Below are 17923 nucleotides of genomic sequence, written 5' to 3' on the forward strand. Positions count from 1 at the left end.
AATAGAGGAAATTATAAACCAAATTAATTGAAGAAAAAAGGCAGCTAAGCACTATAAGTGACCAATCGAAAGAAAAAAAAGACTACCAATCATTACAAGGCAATTTTACTTGCGCGATTTGAACTCAAACTGTAGGACCTTTAATCCTTACCAAAGAGGTAAATGTTATGCCGCTTCAAAAGGAATACAATGGTCTAAAAGATTCTTCTATATTTTTGATAGTTAATCAAAAATCATTGTATGTGATGCATAATGCATGCTGGTTTGTGCCAATATGTTGTAATAAAGTATTTTTTTCAAATGCATCGTAATACTGAAGATGAGTTTAAATTATACATGAACTGTGGGTAGGTTGAATTCATTCAGTGCAGACTGTAGGTGAATCTCACAGTGACCTTGATAGACTGGGGTAGTATAGAATAACGCTTGTAAAATGACTGGAAATTCTACCATTTCAAATGATTGCTGAGCCTAGACTAGCTGATTTCAGCATTATTCCCGGAAAATGATACTGAACAAATTTTTAAAAGTACCAGTGGGACAATTGGAACATCGAGTTTAGACTTTCCTAAGTATTAATTGGCGTGTAATACATTATATGATAAGGGTGAATTAATTAGAAATATTTAGTGATATTCTTAGCTGGTAGTAGTGAGAGTAGCAGAAGCAATTTATTTTGTACCGAGGCACTCAAGAAGGATGTACAATATTTACAAATAATGATTCCAATGAAGTCAGACTTCAGGTTAAATTACAAGTTATAATGGAATTTTAAAATTAAGATTGGAATGAAGCCGAGAGATAGGGAAAAGATTGAGGATGATTTTGATTGAAAGAAGTATGGATGACAATTTGCAGTGCCCTGTGAACTGGTTGCATTCCTCAGATTAATAATTGACTCACGGCCTGTGTTCAATTCAACAGACTATTTACCATTTTGACAAAATAGTGGAAATCACTAATACATAGGGAAAACCTAGATTTTTTTTAGCATAACTAATCCTAACCTGGACAAAACCTCTGTAGAGCAATGCATACCAGCAAAAGAGTCATGTTTAAAAAGGTTGCTTCAACACTAATGAATGTATAAAATAAACCACATTTATTTCATCCAGCATTTTGTGAAAACTGCCTGACCTGCTGAGTTACTCCAGCATTTTGTGAAAAACCTGTTCTCCCTCTATCTTCCTGTCTCCACCTATATCCTTTCTTTGTCCCGCCCCCCTGACATCAGTCTGAAGAAGGGTCTCGACCCGAAACGTCACCCATTCCTTCTCTCCTGAGATGCTGCCTGACCTGCTGAGTTACTCCAGCATTTTGTGAATAAATACCTTCGATTTATGACTTGGTTCATGATATATATTTTGACATTTGTTGCAGTGGTGAATGCAGATGACATCAATAGAAATAATGAACTTAGGAGACGCCTGGGTTAAGTTGTTATACACCTAGATATTAACATACATTTAAATGCTGTTTTTCTACAGATAGTAAATCAGCTCCTTCTATTTTTGAGCTACCAAACAGCCCTGAATGTGAGTTTAAACAATCTGCTTTAAAGTATCTCAGAAACTGTGGTCTTGAAATTCATAAGCCGATAAAAAATATGTTTAAAATGGTGATGTGTGTGGTATTGCGTGATTTTTCCAGGCTCGCCCTATACAATGTTGTGCTCTTTGGTGTCACTGATTGCAATGTCTCCTCCATTAATGTGGGTTCAGGAGTTGCCTGCACTCACTGAGAAATCACCAGTGTTAACTGATGTTATGCCCAGACCCCTTAAAGAGGAGGTGAGCGCTGAATCCAACCACTGCTGGACATTATAATGCAGCAAAGAGAGAGCAGGCTGTAGCACAGTTACGGGAGCAGCCACATAACTAACCGGTCGGTGCAGAGTTTAGTCAGTTGGTGGGCCTCAGAAATGATCAGTGATAGACATAAGATTCTCAGGGGAGATGGACATTACGGCAGGAAAATTGCAGGCACAGTGTGCTGTCTTATAGTGAACAGATCATCCATGTGTGGACGTGCGACTGAATCTCTGAGCTACAGAGGTAATGGCTCTCTGTCACCACTGCTGCAGAAAAATGCTGACGTCCTGGTACACTCAGATAGTTACAGAGGGCGATGAGGCTTCTAAAACATTCCAGAATACCCACCTCCTAAACAGGACCACCCGCTGCACCATTCCTTCCAGGCTTCTCTGGCAAGTTGTCCTTGTCTTTGGCTTCTTATATCCTGCCCTCAACACAGCAGGACAATGAATGAGGCTCCCATGCCAATTAGTTACTGGAACCTCAGCCTGTGCCCAATCTCACCGCACCATTTGTAGCTGCCTGGGTATAAAATTAAAACTGGAGTCAAAGCTGACCCAGTCAAAGCCAATCTGAACCCAACTCAAGTGCGATGATTTTTATAATTTAATACTATGCCCCAACTGCATGGTTATGCATTAAAAAAAAATGGAGAAGAGGACATTTAATCCTGCCCTTGATCAAGAACAGAAGATCTGTGCAGGAATGCTGATCAGAATCACCCTGACCTGTATAAGGTGCAGTGGTGGGCGTGTGTACGTTCAACCCATCCATTGTCAGGTCTGGCTGGGCTCAGTACAGGTGAAAGCTTTAGTCTTCTGCTCCATGGAATAAATCAGCTCTATTCCAAAAACTCCCCAACAAACCCCTAACTAACTTCACAATGGAACAGCTTCTCATCATTGCTTGAGGATTGATGTCATCTGTACCCACTCTATATGCTCCCCCCTCAACTCCATCCAAGGACCCAAACAGTCTTTCCAGGTGAGACAGAGGTTCACCTGCACCTCCTCCAACCTCATCTATTGCATCCGCTGCTCTAGATGTCAACCTATTTACATCGGCGAAACCAAGCGCAGGCTCGGCGATCGCTTCGCTCAACACCTGCGCTCGGTCCGCGTTGGCCAAACTGATCTCCGGGTGGCCGAGCACTTCAACTCCCCCTCCCATTCCCAGTCTGACCTTTCTGTTATGGGCCTCCTCCAGTGCCATAGTGAGGCCCACCGGAAATTGGAGGAACAGCACCTCATATTTCACCTGGGCAGCTTGCAGCCCAGTGGGATCAACATCGACTTCTCCAACTTTAGATAGTTCCTCTGTCCCTCTCTTCCCCTCCTCCTTCCCAGATCTCCCTCTATCTTCTTGTCTCCACCTATATCCTTCCTTTGTCCCGCCCCCCTGACATCAGTCTGAAGAAGAATCTCGACCCGAAACGTCACCCATTCCTTCTCTCCTGAGATGCTGCCTGCCCTGCTGAGTTACTCCAGCATTTTGTGAATAAATACCTTCACTCTATATGCTCAATGCTTACCGATGCTTACTGTTCGGGAGCAGTTTATGCACCCTGATTGGATCCAATATCAACTTTGCACTCACCATTGATCATGCAATGCTTAAAAACCATCAAGCTATGTATAGGAACTTTCAGACCAATTTGATTTCCGTTCTGCAATTATTGAATTAACACTCAGAAATTGCATGTTTTAAAGCTTACATTTTCCTGGATTCCATTGGAGAACCCTTCTTTATAACGAGACGGCAGAATTTCTATTCAATTAACAAATATTTGTAAGTGGCAAATTGAGAAGGTAGATATTAAAGTTCATAATTAGTTGTAACGGTTTGGCTCCTAGCTGACGGTTGAGCACAGGATGGAAGTTCTTTCAGAACTACCTCTTCCCAGCATTACAGAATCTTCTGGTAGGATTAATGGTGAAAAATATGTTGCCCACATTTAATTTCACTGAAATAAGACCGGGTATTGAAGTGATGATTTGAAAACCAGGTATTTATTCACAAAATGCTGGAGTAACTCAGCAGGTCAGGCAGCATCTCAGGAGAGAAGGAATGGGCGACGTTTTGGGTCGAGACCCTTCTTCAGACTGAAGAAGGGTCTCGACCCGAAACGTCACCCATTCCTTCTCTCCTGAGATGCTGCCTGACCTGCTGAGTTACTCCAGCATTTTGTGAATAAATACCTTCGATTTGTACCAGCATCTGAAGTTATTTTCTTATCCTATTTGAAAACCACGAGTATTCAAAGACTCTGCTCGTTTATAGACGAAATATTTAATTTTATCCAAACTACAGTATTTTCTTAAGCTATGAAAATTAAATCCAGTTATAAAATTAAATAGCAGGATAAATTATACTGCTAAAGGACATTAAAGTCAAATCAGGATATCCAACAAATCCTGCACTACTATTTTCAGTTAAAGATTTAGGTGCATTTATCTGTGTTCTTTGATTGATTTTCCAAATTTAGTTCTAATCACTTAATGTGCTTATAGATAAATAAAATATATAAATTCCATGCGTCATATTTAACTTCAGTGGTATGTTCCATGTATAATATTGAACTCAGGAAATCACAGACTGGTTGCCTTGCAGAAAGATGCCATTCAGTCTATCATCTGTACTGGCTCAGTGTAAGAGAAATCCATCTAAGAGAAATCATGCCTCCTCCCTCTTCCACCACCCTGCAAATTCTCTCCTCTCAGATGCTTATTCAGCTATCGTTTGAACACTACAACTGAAACTTCTTCCACTAGGACTCCCTGGGAGTGCATTCCTGGACTTAACAATTGACAATGTAAAGTAAATCCTAATGTCATTATTGGTTCATAATATGTTCTCTGGTTCTTGATCCCTCTGCCATTGGGAACAGAAACTGTCTATCCACACTGTATACACCCTTCACACTTTTAAATATGTCCTTGTGTCCAAATGAAACAAACTCGGTTTCCCCAGTCAACCCATGTATTTAATGTCCTCATCATAAGAATCATTGGTGAATCTCCTCTGCAGTCTTTCCAGAACCATCACATTTTCCCTAAAGAATGGAGCACAGAAATAGATGCGACATTTGTTTCGACCAAACCAATTCATTATGATTCCCTGTCACTTGTATCTTGTGCCTCATTATCCTCACGTTCTTTCACACAATCTTCTAGCAGGACTAACTTTTTCAACCCCTTACAAAAACCCCACCCTATTCTTATGTCTTTTATTTTTTAATTGTGCCCTCGAGTTTTCTCACCTCCTCTCATTCTTCCGACCGAAATGTGACACTTAACAGGTGAAAGTTAATGATTAAAAAATGTTATCAGCCTATCGATTCCACCAACGTGAATATATCTCCTTGAAGTCCATTATTTTCCGATGCCCTGTACACGACGCCTCACATGTTTTGCCACATCTATAATTAAACTGGAGAGAGAAATGGCAGAGAATGAATCTGAAGCCCAGGCATAAAATCTTTTATTAGCAGAGATCCCAGCGTGGGGAAGTGTCCTTTATTTTCTCCGGTTTCGTTTTTTGCAGTGAAATGGTGCCGACGCGGTCAAGGATTGAAAGGGTTACTAACCTGGTTTGCCAGTGAGGACTACCACTCAAAGAAGAATCTGAGCGACAGAGTCATACTTGCATGAGTGGGTTGAATTGCTCTTGGTAGGAGCGATTATCGGCTTGGCATTCCTTCAGCATCCACCTTTGTGTTAAACATCCCCGTCACGTCGTGCATTTAACTCAATTGTCCTTTTAAACCAAGAAACTTCTCCCGCATTGTAATTAGAGAAAAAAAGGCTCTGCGAACTAAATATCAAACAAACTATGCAGATCGAGACAAAGCGTAAGGGTCTGTCGGCATGGGGCTATGGTGGTGAGGGAAGGGGTTTGGAGAGAGGGAGAATCGGATGATAGCAAGGTCAACAAAAAGCAGATATATGTATGAGGGAACTACAGATGCTGGTTTCAACCGAAGATAGACACAAAATGCTGGAGTAACTCAGCGGCACAGGCAGCATCTCTGGAGAGAAGGTATGGGTGACGTTTCGGGCCGAGACCCTTCTTCCGACTGTCTGAAGGTCCTGAAGAATGGTCTCGACCCAAAACGTCACCCATTCCTTCTCTCTAGAGATGCTGCCTGTCCCGCTGAGTTACTCCAGCATTTTGTTTCTATCAAAAAACAGATATATACTGTATATATAGCTTTTAAATATGTTCAAATTGTATTAATTCATGTGCACAGAATTTGTTCCCTTTTATTTAGGGATGCTCTTTAATAAAGCAATAAGATTTTAAAACCTAAATCTATTTTTCTGTTAGTTTAAGGAGCGAGTGAGGGTTTGTTCTGCTGCCTAGGTGTTCCTAAGGATGATAATAGACGGTGTAACAAATCCTATTGAAGCATTTGTGCTTGGAACCAGAGCTGAAGTGGTATCATCACCACTGGATTCAAAATCTCATCTCTCAATTCACTGAACAACGCTAAACGTGTAACTACTGGAAATAAAGGACCAATATGTATCTCCCTTTGTTGGGAAACATTGTGGTATTTGAACGAAAGGAGGAGTCTCTACTTGAAACAAGAAATAAAAAGATTGACTTGCATTTTTCCCTCAAAGACACGAGACTGAATAAAAGCTCTCAATAGACAATAGACAATAGACAATAGACAATAGGTGCAGGAGTAGGCCATTCAGCCCTTTGAGCCAGCACCGCCATTCAATGCGATCATGGCTGATCACTCTCAATCAGTACCCCGTTCCTGCCTTCTCCCCATACCCCCTCACTCCGCTATCCTTAAGAGCTCTATCCAGCTCTCTCTTGAAAGCATCCAACGAACTGGCCTCCACTGCCTTCTGAGGCAGAGAATTCCACACCTTCACCACTCTCTGACTGAAAAAGTTCTTCCTCATCTCCGTTCTAAATGGCCTACCCCTTATTCTTAAACTGTGACCCCTTATTCTGGACTCCCCCAACATTGGGAACATGTTTCCTGCCTCTAATGTGTCCAATCCCCTAATTATCTTATATGTTTCAATAAGATCCCCCCTCATCCTTCTAAATTCCAGTGTATACAAGCCTAATTGCTCCAGCCTTTCAACATACGACAGTCCCGCCATTCCGGGAATTAACCTAGTAAACCTACGCTGCACGCCCTCAATAGCAAGAATATCCTTCCTCAAATTTGGAGACCAAAACTGCACACAGTATTCCAGGTGCGGTCTCACCAGGGCCCACTCCAAGCAGTAAAGAGGCTTCTGGGGAACTACTGAGAAAAGGAAGTATTCAAACAAGACTCTCTGTCATGAAGGTTGGTTTGACTGAAAAGAAAGCAGGTTAAGGCCTCTTTTAGCTGTTTCCACTGGCCCCACATCTTGAGTTTGCTAACACTATCTTCAGTCTGCTTACTAATTCCATTCTGAGAACTCATCCTTACCCCCTTTTTGTACTGAACTTGACAAATACAACTCGAACAGCAGAATAAAGACACCAGAGAATAGAGGAAATATTCACTGAGTTAATCCTTTTGAAAGATGACATTTCATTAGTGTTACCATAGAATATAGTTACAGCACAAGGACAGTCCCTTTGGCCCACAATGTCAATGCCGATCATAGTGCCGAACATAAGACCAACTATTATCTGTCTGCACATAATCCATATCCTTCTATTCCCTGCATATCCATATACCAATCCAAATGTCTCTTAAATTCCACTATCATATCTATCTACACCACCAACCCTGGCAGTACATTCTTGGCATTCACCACCCTCTGTGTAAAGCACGTTAAGATGTCATTGTTCTAATGAAAAGTTACTCTACTTTCCTCTGCATTTGATCTGCCAAGAACATCCAGCATTTAGTGTTTCTGTTCCTGATTTCCAGCACTCTTTTTTAAATTTTATTTATTTATTTATTTATTTTTATTTTTACAGAACTTTTTAGAAAACAAGCCCTCCCACCCTTCCCCCCCCCCCCCCCCCTTCCTGCACTCTTAATGTTTTACACAAAATGCTGGAGTAACGCAGCAGGACAGGCAGCATCTCTAGAGAGAAGGAACGGGTGACGTTTTGGGTCGTGACCCTTCTCTCCAGAGATGCTGTCTGTCCCGCTGAGTTACTCCAGCATTTTGTGTCTATCTTCTGTGTAAACCAGCATCTGCAGTTCCTTCTTACGCCCTCAATGTTTTGTTTGTATAACCAGTAATTGTGGGCTCCATTAGAAGATTAGAAATGTTTGAAGACATTTGTTCCTTCACAATTTGAAAGTGTTGTGAAAAAACAAGCATGTGATTAGCACTGTTTCTCTAATGACCAAATCTGAAAATAAATATTTGATAAGACTGGTACAATATTATTCCACAATATCATTGTGGATATTGCAGGGACTGCACAGGACCACAAGTTGCTACCTCACAGTGCCAGAGACCCAGGTTTGATTTTGACTGTGTTTGCTGTCTGTATAGAGTTTTTATGTTCTCCCTCTGATTGCTCTGGTTTCCTCCCACACTCCAAAAACGTACAGGTTTGTAGGTTAATTGGCTTCGGTAAAAAGTGTGAATTGTCCTTGGTGTGTAGCATAGTACTACTGTGCAGGGTGATCGATGCTTGGCGTGGACTCGGTGGGCCGAAGGGCCTCTTTCAGTGCTCTATCTCATGAGTCTAAAGCCTAAAGTAAATATTACAACTGGATTAAAGATTGAATCGTTGAGCGGCAATAGGTGGAGTGTGTGAGTGTCTTTATCCAGTCGCAAACCTGAGTAGAAAATAAACCTTTTATGACTTACCAATCTCCTTGCCCGTGAGGTTCTTTTACAACACATACAAGAGACTGTCTACAACTCCTTAAACATATGATTTAAGAACTCAGTTTAATTCTCTGTCGTATGTCTGAGCTCCAATATTCTGCCCCACAGGGCTTCCTATAAGGAAGGAAAATTAGGGCCGAGTTGTCATGACAACATAGTTGTCTGAACAGCATGAGTCGAATTGTAGACCAAATTACTTATTTAGCTTCTGCGCAAGGTTTATGTGAGGTGGCGCACGTCTGAGACTGGGGAAATTAGAGAAAATAATATTTAACTATGCTGCCATGGTGGTAATGTAGAAAGTCCCATTGTTCTGATTTCAAAGGGACTATAATGGGTCAGATTACTTGCAAGGTTCCCAATCATCCTCGAACATAATCAAGGAGATAAATACGATCTCCTGCCTCTAATTCTATGATCTGACCCCAAATGTCTGTTCCTGCACCAATTGGAAAGCTTATTGACTCCAATAGGATAATTTTTGATTGTCAGTTTTTTTATGACTTACCACCAGTGTTCAAAAATGCAAAGGTCGCAATGAGCTGGGTTGGATGATCAGGACTACACCCTTAGCTTATGAGAGTAGCCGGTAGTTTAATAACAGTGGGCAAGAAGCTGTTGCTGAATCTGGTGGAAGGTGCTTTTGAGCTTTTGCACCTGGGCCTGACGGGCAAGGGGAGAAGAGGGAATGACTGGGGTGTAAAAAAGTCCTTGATTATGTTAGTTGCTTTCCCAAGGCAATGTACAGTGTGGATGAGATCGATGCAAGGGAGGCTGGTTTGTGTAATAGACTGGAGTACATCTACAACTCTCTGCATTCTTTGTAGACTTGGGCAGAGATGTTGCCAAACCAACTTGCGATGCTTCCCAAGAGCACGCTATCTACGATGCATCTGTAGAAATTGGTAAGAGTGATTGACACATGCAGCGCCGGAGACCCGGGTTCGATCCCGACCACGAGTGCTGTCTGTACGGAACTTTACTGTCTCCCCGTGATCGTGTGGGATTTCTCCGAGATCTTCGGTTCCCTCCCACACTCCAAAGGACGTACAGATATGTAGGGTATTTGGCTTGGTGTATGTGTAAATTGTCCCTAGTGTGTGCAGGATAGTGTTGATGTGTGCGGGGATCGCTGGTCGGTGCGAACTCGGTGGGCTGAAGGGCCTGCTTCCGCACTGTATCTCTAAACTAAACTAAACATGTTGAACTTCCTTAGTCTTCTGAGGAAGTAGAGGTGACAGTAGCTGTGGTTTCAAAGTGGTTAGTTCAGAACAAATTGTTGGTAATGTTTACATTTAGGAACTTGAAGCTCTTGACCTTCTCCACTTCAGTACCATTCGCTAAAACCTGGTAATATACACCACCTCGTTTACTGAAGTCAATAACTAGTTCCTTCATCATCTAAGTCAACTGGCTGAGTTGATCAACTCCATTTAAAAGTCTATATTGAAGGAATAATATCCTCTCTTTTAGGTCTCTTCCTCACGGCGCGGGGTGCGGCTCGGCTCGGCTGCGGGGCCTTCCATCGCCCGGTGCGGCTCGGCCGCTGGACTTAACATCGCCCGGTGCGGCTCGGCCGCTGGACTTAACAGTGCCCGGTGCGGCTCGGCCGCGGGGCCTTCCATCGCCCGGTGCGGCTCGGCCGCAGGGCCTTCCATCGCTGGTGCGGCTCGGCCGCTGGACTTAACAGTGCCCGGTGCGGCTCGGCCGCGGGGCGCAACATCGCCCGGCACGGCTCGGCCGCGGGGCCTAACATCGCCCGGTGCGGCTCGGCCGCGGGACTTTACATCGCCCGGTGCGGCTCGGCCGCGGGACTTTACATCGCCCGGCGCGGCTCGGCTGCGGGACTTTACATCGCCCGGCGCGGCTCGGCCGCTGGACTTAACATCGCCCGGTGCAGCTTGGCCGCGGGGCCTTCCATCGCCCGGTGCGGCTCGGCCGTGGGACTTAGCAGCGCACGGCTCGGTCGCGGGGCCTTCCATCGCCCGGTGCGGCTCGGCCGCTGGACTTAACATCGCCCGGTGCGGCTCGGCCGCTGGACTTAACAGTGCCCGGTGCGGCTCGGCTGCGGGGCCTTCCATCGCCCGGTGCGGCTCGGCCGCAGGGCCTTCCATCGCTGGTGCGGCTCGGCCGCTGGACTTAACAGTGCCCGGTGCGGCTCGGCCGCGGGGCGCAACATCGCCCGGCACGGCTCGGCCGCGGGGCCTAACATCGCCCGGTGCGGCTCGGCCGCGGGACTTTACATCGCCCGGTGCGGCTCGGCCGCGGGACTTTACATCGCCCGGCGCGGCTCGGCTGCGGGACTTTACATCGCCCGGCGCGGCTCGGCCGCTGGACTTAACATCGCCCGGTGCGGCTTGGCCGCGGGGCCTTCCATCGCCCGGTGCGGCTCGGCCGTGGGACTTAGCAGCGCACGGCTCGGTCGCGGGGCCTTCCATCGCCCGGCTCGGCCGTGAGACGTTTCAGCGCCCGGTGCGACTCGGCCGCAGGGACTTCCATCCCCTTGCGGGGACTGTGCGGGTCGGTCGGGGACGAGCTGTCTGTCCGTGGGCGTGGGGAAGAGAGTGGAAGTTTTGTTGCCTCCATCACAGTGAGGGGGTGTTTGGAGTCACTGTGATGGACGTTTGTGTTGGGGTTATGTGTCTTGTGTTCTTTTTTGTGTGTGACTGCTATGTAGTTTCGTTCGGTACCTTGGTACCGAATGACAAATAAAGCTCTGTTGAACTCAGGAAGAAGGTTATATTTAAATAGTAAACAAATTGTAATTGCTTTAGTTATGCAGCAGCCTTATGGAACAATGAACACGTTTGTAAATTTTCATTGACATTTATTTAACAGTTCCAAACACTACAGCACTAACAATCTGGAAAGAGAGAATTTCCTCCCTCATTTCTACTGGAATGTAGGATCCCAAGACTATTTGTTTATAAAAGTGCGGTTTGTCACATTTGAAATTATCGCGTTTTTGAGCACATTTTTTACGGATGCAGAATAAAAATTAAATGGTCGGACCATGTATTTCAGTAACTTTTAAGTACACTAGCAAGTATAAATTAAAACCTCATACTTCTGGTGTTTTACTAATTATTTCATGAAGCGACTTAGTGTTACAAGGGAGAAAGGTGTGAATGAAGGTTATTACAGTAGGCCTTTCAAAATTATGTTGCCTCAGTGGCGCAGCTGGTAGACTGCTGCCGCACAGTGCCAGAGACCTGGGTTTGGTCCTGACCTCGGCTGCTGTCTGTGTGGTCTGTACATTCTCCCTGCGACTGCATGGGTTTCCTCTGGGTGCTCCAATTTCCTCCAATTTCCTCCCATAATCCCAAAGACGTGCGGGTTTGTAGGTTAATTGGCCTCTGTAAATTGCCCCCAGTATACAGGGAGTGGATGCGAAGGTTGGATAACGTAGAGCTAGTGTGAATGGGTGATCGTGGGCTCAATGGGCCAAAGGGCCTGTTTCCATGCTGTATCACTAAACTAAACTAAACTAAAGTAAACTAAACTAAACTAAACTAAACATTCAAGAAGGGAGCAGAAAATATAGCAAAGATACAAACGGTGGCTTTTACTTTTGCTTTAATATATGACATATATGGATATATGACATCCACAGATGTCTGATGTTTCACATCCAATACAGTGATTTGTAAGATGATTTGTACGGCTATTTTACTAAGTTTATGGAACTGGTTTCCATATTCAATGGCACAAGGTTACCATCCAAGAGGTTATGCTTCCCATTCAGTGGCGTACTGACGTGTCAACCTAATGGGCCAGAATAAAAATGTGATTTTTAATTGATAAGTCACACATTTTACATAAAACTTAATCTTTCACCTAGGAAGGAATGAGCTACATTTTTGCTCCGAACACTCATATTCTGCTCATGCCACTCGCATCATTTGGGGAATATAGGATTTTCCTAATATTTAATGATCAGATTAATACATTTAAAGTCTTGATTAAAGTCATGTGTGAAGATAACATGGCGAGGAGCCTATTTTCTTGCGCAGAAAATTTAGATGACAAAGGTTAACATAACATGTTCGCATAGAGCAATTTGTAATTTATTGAGCTTTAAATTAAGAGAAAACTATCGGGTGGAATCAGTTGTCTGTAGCACAAGTAATAAATATAGGAACAAAGGATTAAAGTGAGAAATCCACGAGTCATTTTTCTCATTTTTTATTGCTTTACAAACTCAATGAATAATACATGCACCTTAGTGAATGTTTGATCAATTGTAAAATAATTGAACATAATATATGAGATCTAATTTTCCAGCTTGACAACTTTTTGAATATTTACTTTGAGTCTGAAAGTTTGCTCAGTTTTCTGACTATGTGCTTCCCCCAATGAAGTTAGTTAGTTCACTTTGGTGTAACATCTGGAGGTTTTTAAAAAAACACAACCAAATACAAAGTCAATTTGTGTTATCCAATCCTAAAACTCAAGTATTTTGGTTTTACTCTGTACAGCAACACATTCGAAAGGACAGATTTTTCCAGTCTAACATGACAGCCATTGAGAGTTTCAGAAAACAGCGAAGATGAATGAAAACCCGGGGCCAGTATTTAGTGATCAGACTAATGACCTGTCCACATTAAAACAAAGGTTGTTTGTTACAAACACATCCTGAGCCCAGTCTGTTGGCTGCAAGCAGTGGAAGAAATGAGGCTGCAGTAGAGTATGGTAGGGAAAGAAACAAAAAAGTCTGAAAATTGTCTGCTTGCAAGATTAGACAATAAACAATAGACAATAGGTGCAGGAGGAGGCCATTCGGCCCTTCATGCCAGCACCGCCATTCAATGTGATCATGGCTGATCATTCTCAATCAGTACCCCGTTCCTGCCTTCTCCCCATACCCCCTGACTCCGCTTTCCTTAAGAGCTCTATCTAGCTCTCTCTTGAATGCATTCAGAGAATTGGCCTCCACTGCCTTCTGAGGCAGAGAATTCCACAGATTCACAACTCTCTGACTGAAAAAGTTTTTCCTCATCTCAGTTCTAAATGGCCTACCCCTTATTCTTAAACTGTGGCCCCTTGTTCTGGACTCCCCCAACATTGGGAACATGTTTCCTGCCTCTAACGTGTCCAACCCCTTAATAATCTTATACGTTTCGATAAGATCTCCTCTCATCCTTCTAAATTCCAGTGCGTTATTCAATGGTTTTGTTCTCCGATGGTTTGCTTCCTGACGATCACGACAAATATACGTTCAATTAGTTTTATTTTGGAAATTGCTCATCAAAAGGTGCGTTTTGTTCCTATTCTGATGAATGAATTGTGACTGTTAGTGATTTCCCAAATGTAATAAGACACTACATTTGAGGCTTCTGGATTTTGGGTTCAGAGATTCATACAGTAGAAAGGGTCAGAAAATACCCATTAATCTTAACCTTGGAACTGGTCAGCAGTCTGAAGATAATATATTTGAATTTGTTCTTTCTGTGTAGAATAACACGCTGAACTTTTCTTATCCAATCAAGTAATTAAAAGCAGCAATATTAAAACTAATTGCAACAAATTTGGAAAAACAAACATATTAACAACATTTTTAGCGACATTAACAAGGTGAACTAAGATTCAATATGTTTAGGTTTAGTTTTTAGTTTTAGAGATACAATGTGGAAACAGGCCCTGCGACCCAGCGAGCCCGTGCCAACCAGCGATTCCTGCAATTTAAATTTATACCATGCCAATTAACCTACAAACATGTACGTCTTTGGAGTGTGGGAAGAAACCGAAGATTTCGGAAAAAACCCACGCATATCACGGGGAGAATGTACAAACTCCGTACAAACAAGCACCCGTTGTCAGGATCGAACCTGGGTCTCTGGCGCTATAAGTGCTGTAAGACAGCTACTATACCACCGTGATACCGTGACCGCCCATGTGCCTAGGCCGTGCCTGTGTTTGATATTTTTGTTCAATTACATTTTTATTGGATTTGATATCATTTCAACGTGCTCTGCTTAAAAATCATAAAGAGCAAGTTAACACTGAAAACCTAAGTAAGTGATGTTAGAAATTAATTAGCATTCTTTAACTTTTCACCGCTCTACTGAGCAGTGTTGAGAATGAATAGACAAGTCAATTGCTATTGAGGTGGAATTCAGTGTAATGATTTGTAATTTGTTGTTTCCAGGTTTACTTCATAAAATTAACCTGTTTAAGAAGAGATTAACTGTTGTATTTCCAAACCTATCAATTCAAAACAACACTGATTCTCCCCTAGAAAAAAAAAAATACAACCTCCATTGTCCTTTGAAAATTCTGGTGATACCACTTACACAATAGACAATTTAAAACACTAATAAGACTCATTGAACACTTGTAATCTGCTCTGCTTTTGCTCAGTTTTGGTTATTTTAAATAAAGACAGTAATGGTGGTGTGACAATGCTGAAGAGAACTTTGTCATGAATAAGTTTCCAATTAAAATCAAAATTGAAATTAAAAAGAAAACTGCCGATGCTGGATAGAAGAGAAAAGAAATTGTGGAAAAACACAGCAAGTCAGGCTGCCTCTGCGGAGAAATAAACAGACCCGAAGGAAAAGGAACAGGCCCGATGTTGGTAACCTTTCATCAGAACTAGAAAAAGAGACAAAAGAAGATGGCAAATCATTAGGGAGTATGAGGGAGGGAAATCCCATTGATAGTGTCAATCCAGGTTATCTAGTCAATGAGTGCATGGGAGACGTTACGACAAAGGCATAATTACCAAAGGTAGGGTTTAGATTTAGATTTTAGATTTAGATTTAGTGATACAGCGCAGAAACAGGCCCTTCGGCCCACCGGGTCCGCGCAGCCCAGCGATCCCCGCACATTAACACTATCCTACACCCACTAGGGATAATTTTTACATTTGCCCAGCCAATTAACCTACAAACCTGTACGTCTTTGGAGTGTGGGAGGAAACTGAAGATCTCGGAGAAAACCCACGCAGGTCACGGGGAGAATGTACAAACTCCATACAGTACAGCACCCGTAGTCAGGATCGAACCTGAGTCTCCGGCGCTGCATTCGCTGTAAGGCAGCAACTCTACCGCTGCGCTACCGTGACGCCCTGAAAGATGATGAGCACCCAGTATCGAAACGTGTCATAAAGGGCAGGGGGTGGAAAGTTAGTTAGCTCCTGAAAAAGGGGAACATCTTTAGTCTATTCCTACCCTCTGCCTTCGCCACCTTGAATTACTGAGTTATAAAAATAAACAAAACTGCATTTTTAAAGGAGAATGATTTGACTGTACACTCATAACAAAAATGTATTTGATGACCAATACTAGGTATTGTACATATTGTTAATCCACAGGTTTTGAAGTGGATTATCAATATGTTCATTACTATCTTCCCAAGGGAAAATATTTGCTTTGGCAGTGACTCCTACATATTGTAAGGAAATACAAAAATATTATCTTTACCCCATTCCTGCACTTTTCACAATTTAATTTGCTTTGAGAACAATACTACCAATAAAGAGATTTAGTTTTCACTGTAAAGTTTACAAAGAAACATTTAGTGATTCAAACCATCCTCGCTCGTCTCAGTCGTTCAAAGCTCCATTGAATGGTGTACATAACCGTCTAATGGATCCAGACATAGATTACACATGCACCTAAAAACTGAGTTTGCCAAATATGAATCTTATATGAAAAAGGGTCCCGTCCCGAATTGTCATCTATCCATGTTCTCCAGAGATGCTTCCTGTCCCACAAAATTACTCCAGCATTGTCTGTCTATCTTTGATGTAAACCAGCATCTCCAGTTCTTTTTTAACACATGAAGCCTATAATGTTTTTGTTTCACAGGACTAATATTACCGGATATTCCTCCTGGAATTTTTAATTTGTATTCTTTAAATTTTGTCTGGTCAATGTTCTTTATGTTCCACGCACAGGAATACATAGCCAGGCACAAGAAGCTTCAATGAGATACAAGTCTTATATAATGAATATGAGTAGGTATTGTAAGAATGACAAAAGAGATGGGTGGTCGAAGGCCGTAGACCATGAATATACATTTAGGGAGTAGAAACAAAAAGATTTAAGGAGATCAGAGTACTGTAAGTGCGCTGTGGATTCATGTCAGACATTTGCTTGTTCCGCAGTACAGTGAGATGGGAAGCCAGGCAAAGCATGGTGTAGGTGTCAATGTATCTGCACAAAATCTAACTGTGTGGGGATAGTTCAGAGTAATCAAAGAATGATTGGAGGAAAGTGCAAAGTTGAGAACAATAATTGGAACCTATAATTTTTCTCGGTGCGAGGTGAACTCAAACAATACTTTGCACGGTATCGATGGGGAAATATTTGCAAAGCTATACAAACTCACCAAGATTAGTGTCTTACTTTCGGAACCAAATTGTTAAGTGAGGCTTCGTGAGCTGTCTCCGGTTGTCGGGATTCAGTCTGCAGGAAGGTGTGTTGGGAATCAACTTCCTTGAGTTGTAGCCACGACCTTCAGCTTCCACTAAGCCAGAAGGCTTAAAGGAAGCATTGGCTGCAGGTTCTGCAATTGCACCAGGGGCAGGATCGTTCCTGCAAATGGAAGAGACATATATTGAAGAATATTTTGTGGATTAACATGTAACGCTCAAAGGAAGGGGGATGCAGTCTCCTTTCACGATCTAGCGACAGTCATTACATCTAATGGCAGACTTTGCATCACAGTCATTAAACATATTTCAGACTATATCCATTGCTTAAATTGCTATTAAACTAATTTACCGTCAAGAATGTACAGGTTTTGTTTCGATGCAGGAGCCTTTTATTTGACGTTTGATTAATAAGAGTACAACAAATTAGTTCCTGTGCAAGGAGATCTACACTTGACTGTTTACTGGTGTGCAGGTCCTTAGCTATTTTTTCAAATGGTTTTGTGACTTTGTAAATATTGTTACTTCTATTATAAAGATAAACTCTTGGGAAATACGGAAAATTTCAGGGCAAGAAAATTGAAAAAAAAATGGCAGATTTTGGAAATCTAAATAAAATATTTAAAAAACTTACATATATAGTTACATATATAATGGGAAATACGACACTTTTGAAAAGATTTGGAGCTCGTTTATGAAATTTCTGGAGGGGGAAGATTTTACTGAGGCCTTGGAGTGAACTGCTGTCTGTCTTTGTTTTCATTGTGATTAGTGTTTAGTTAGGATATTAAAGGTGGGAGCAGTTTTTGTTTCTTCCTTATCCACTATGGTGAGGAATAGTTTGTTGTGAACATGTACTACAGCAGAAACGTGCCTTACTTCCTATATATTTAAAGTGCCTTTAGGTGCCTTAATGT

The sequence above is a fragment of the Rhinoraja longicauda genome, chromosome 6, assembly GCF_053455715.1.
Source record: "Rhinoraja longicauda isolate Sanriku21f chromosome 6, sRhiLon1.1, whole genome shotgun sequence".
Classification (NCBI taxonomy): Eukaryota; Metazoa; Chordata; class Chondrichthyes; order Rajiformes; family Arhynchobatidae; genus Rhinoraja; species Rhinoraja longicauda.